Source organism: Ostrea edulis, chromosome 6 (genome assembly GCF_947568905.1).
Source record: "Ostrea edulis chromosome 6, xbOstEdul1.1, whole genome shotgun sequence".
In the NCBI taxonomy this organism is placed as follows: domain Eukaryota; kingdom Metazoa; phylum Mollusca; class Bivalvia; order Ostreida; family Ostreidae; genus Ostrea; species Ostrea edulis.
Genome location: NC_079169.1, coordinates 30380739 through 30384829, shown reverse-complemented (window position 1 = coordinate 30384829; position 4091 = coordinate 30380739).

Here is a 4091-nt window from a genome sequence, read left to right as displayed (position 1 = left end):
TGTATTTTTAAATGGTCTGCATCCCATGCTTTGTAGGCGAATCCTACTGTCTCATAGGAATTTCTACTTTTTTTTTTTTTTTTTAGAACATCCTACTTTCTCGTAACAGATTTAACTATCTCGTGGGAATTCCTACTTTCTCAAAGGACAACTTCTTCCTCATAGGAATTCCAACTTTCGCATAGAAAATCCTATTTTCTTATAGGACATTCTATTTTCTATTTGCGTTTGAATTCCCCTACCCAGAATTTAACCTGACCATAAGATGGTGCAGAAGACCCATCAACATCCGCCAACTCGCCGTGTATTTATTTGCCTGTTCTACCTTTTAAATACAAGTACCGAATTATAGCACGGTACTCAACTTTTGATGAAAAGCATGCCTTTGCATCACTAGCCATGTTTGACATTCAATATCTTATTAAAGAATGACTCGATACGCGTGCAATTTTGTACCCAGGTATAAAACATGTATTGAAACAAGGCATGAAAATTGTGACTGTCTCGGTCAATCGGAAATGGGATAGACTGGTTACTTATTGACTCGCCGTCGTACAAAATCTGCACTGATAGTATAAGGGTTCGGAGAGAATACAAACCGAACTTGCATCCAGAAATATTGCCTCAGGTTCTACAACCTTGCACGTCTGTTCACAGTTCTTGTATTTTGAAACCCAGTCAATTGGACTCACCCACTGTTCATTTCCTAAGTATTTTGTCTGGTAGTTCTGGGGAAATACTTTAACATCATAGGTCATTATCATAGTTTACCCTACTATATATATATATATATGTCTGCCACTGTCATTCTGTTTAACAGTTCAAAATACAGCACATGTTCATGAACGACCATGCACAATTGAACACAGTAAGGCATTTACTTTATGAAGTACATGTAGTATACCATTGCCTTTCTTTTTTTTTCCTTTTTAGCTTGATATCGGGATGCACTTTCTTGCAGGTAAAGTATATAAACTTCCTTGTTTATAAGGAATAGATTGGGAAATTTTCAGTCTATTATTCAAAGTTTTCAAAACTTGACATGGACGGATGTCGCTTGAAATTTGATCGTGTTTATGGGTCGATGTAATTTTTATTTTAATTCATAAAACCTTATTCACACCCAGAGATCTTGTACATAAACTGTAAAAGTTCTCTAACCAAACATTCCTCTGTGACAGGGTTTGACGTCCTTCACAAGGTCAAAGTTGCTTAATATTGAATGTGCATATACATATATTTACAAATGTTCTTCCCACTAGACAAATAGCCAGTATACATATACATTATGTAATAGAGAAATGCGTTAAATAGTCCATTCTGTGGAGGAGGAGAAGCTATGGCCGTTAAATAGTTCCTCCGCTCACAAAATGGACAATTTGAGAAGTTTCTCGTACATAGAACTATTGTCTCCTTTGTTAACATAAACATGTCCTACAGGGTCAGTTGAAGTTCTTTTTTCATTGATATCGTTATTTTATATAAAGAAAGTATAGTTCCGGGTAATTGTATTTAGATAACAACCTCAAGTAAAGAGTTGAACAGATCATATTACCAAAGCTCTTAAAGAGTAAACAGTTTTTCTGCACATACGTATACATTTGAGTATTGAATAACAAGACGAATCTATAAAAAATACAGTAATTTAATACTGAAAAGCTTTCTTCCCTAACAACACCTCTTTCTTCTGAATTATATGATCGAGTTAATCCTACATATATGCGAAACTTTTGTGGTCCTGAATCTTACAAAACGTTAGTCGATCTAATTGGCCAGGTCTGGCCATCATTTACAAGATATTTGTCCATTAATCCTAGCCTGTCCTATCACACTACATTTCTTAAAAACGCCATGGTGTTTATAAAGAATTCATAAAATCATGAAAGTGCATGGTTCCTTTACTTAGGACGTTGATTCTTGTGAACAGATGTATGTGTTCATACAATAGATGCATGTGTTCATACATTCATGATTACGGAAACCTCGTACAGAGGAATTGTTCACGGTCCTACTCTCCACAGGGAGAGAAGGAATAAGTCAACAGTCATGATGAGTGGTTTAAAGTTAATTCTGGGTAATACTAGTCATTGCATACTTAAAAAATGGATGTAAACTTTACATGTATATACTAAGATAGATATTTATAATTTTAAATATATAGAAGTATTTCATACGCTGGTTATGTAAATCAGATTGATAACACAGAATATTAGTGAAGATAATTTCTTTGATATTTTTTTCTCTCCATTTCTGTAAACCATAACATTCCATCACGACGTCCGCGGGAACCTGCCTTTCAGTGTCACACTGTCCTTTATCTATTTGGATTTTATCGCTGCGAGCATTCAGAGAGTCATCGTATAATATGTTTAAAAAAAGATTTAATATTCCTCAAAATGTTATTGTAAGTTATGATTTAAAACTTGCTCGTCTCGTGTTAATTACATGTACAGTAATTACTGTTTATGTTAACATTTCTATACAGAAAAAAATAATTGGATGTTTTCGATAATTTTGATCACAGTTACCAAATCGAATCGAGCGATCATAAGTATATAGAACGAAATGCAGATTTTGAAAAATGCCGAAAAATAACGGATATAATTCAGACCAAAGGACAAGGGATGGCGCCCAGTGGAATACAATTAGATTACCATAGTAGCATTGAAATTTCGTACAAAAGAAATTTTGATAGTAATTTTCACACACGTCCCCTTTGAGTACTTCAACATGTACATCCAGATAGATAAAGAACAGAATACTTTATATTCATGTTAATTTGTTCTGAGTACCCTTAAATGGGTTCAAAATTGAAAATGAATGATATTCTATTCTATAGCCATGACTACCAGGGGGAGGGGGGGGGGGTATGTCATTATTAGAGACTATGTGTAAGGCTAATCTTCAGATGAGACGCAAAGTTTGGAAATAAGGAGAGGGTTGCATGTAGGGGTCTTGAGGACCCCCCCCCCCCCTTCCCAGAAAATTTGCAATTCTTTAACAGCATTCCATCACGACGTCCGCGGGCACCTGGCTTTCGGTGTCACGTGCACTGTCCTTTATCTATCTGGATTTTATCACTGTGTGCAGTTGGGAAAAATATATATGATTATGCATTCAGACAGGTGACATGGCATTCCGGTTAAAATTTCACCCAGTTTAAAGTGAAAATAAACAGGTAGTGAAAAATCGATCATGGGACATTTGGTGTGAAGACTATGTAAAATTTTACATTTCTAACATTGAATTGTTAAAATGTTATCTACAATACTTTGAAGAAAATAGCTGGTGTATACATTTATATATATGCATTTTATTCAGACTGTGTCAGGGCCGTAAATTAACCTTCAATTTGGAGGAGGCAGGAAATTAGGCGGGGGCCTGGGCGCCAGGCCCCCAGACGCTGAGCACATTTTGTGCACACTGAACACGTTTCATGCAAAATCCTTGATTCTAGGGCCTTCTAAGATGTTACTTGACTAACTCATTCTAAAAGAAAGATTTGGAATGCTTTTTAAGGGAGGTATCATGTTCTTAGTTATTGGAAACAACATAAATTCTAATGAACTTTAAATTTTAATTTTTTTTGGCTCAAAAGTTGGAGGAGGCAGCTGCCTCCTCCGCCTCCATGTAATTTACGGCCCTGTGTGTATTTAGGCTACAATATCTATACCTCTATCTTCGAATAAACGCCATTATAAAAACATAAGACAATTCTAAAAATGACCAATGCTTCGTGAAATTTGAAAGGGGTAGAAAAAATATTCTTCGTTTTATTAATAGGCGGTAGAAATATCAAAGGTATGATCAATAAACTAAAAGATATATACCAAATAGGGCCATATATAAGGCCTAATATTTGTACATTTTTATCACTACCACAATTTACAGTTTAAAAAGCTCATCTAGTTTCATTTTTCGATGCTGTTGGCATTTACTGTGTTTCCTCCAAATAAACAAGAAAATGTATAATTTTCATCTTCTTTTCTATTGAATAATAATGTTTACAACATTGTCTAAATAATTTAGACTTTAGATAAAACAGATGAAATGGTTGAGACAGAATTATCTTTCTTAAAATCCAGCAGTTA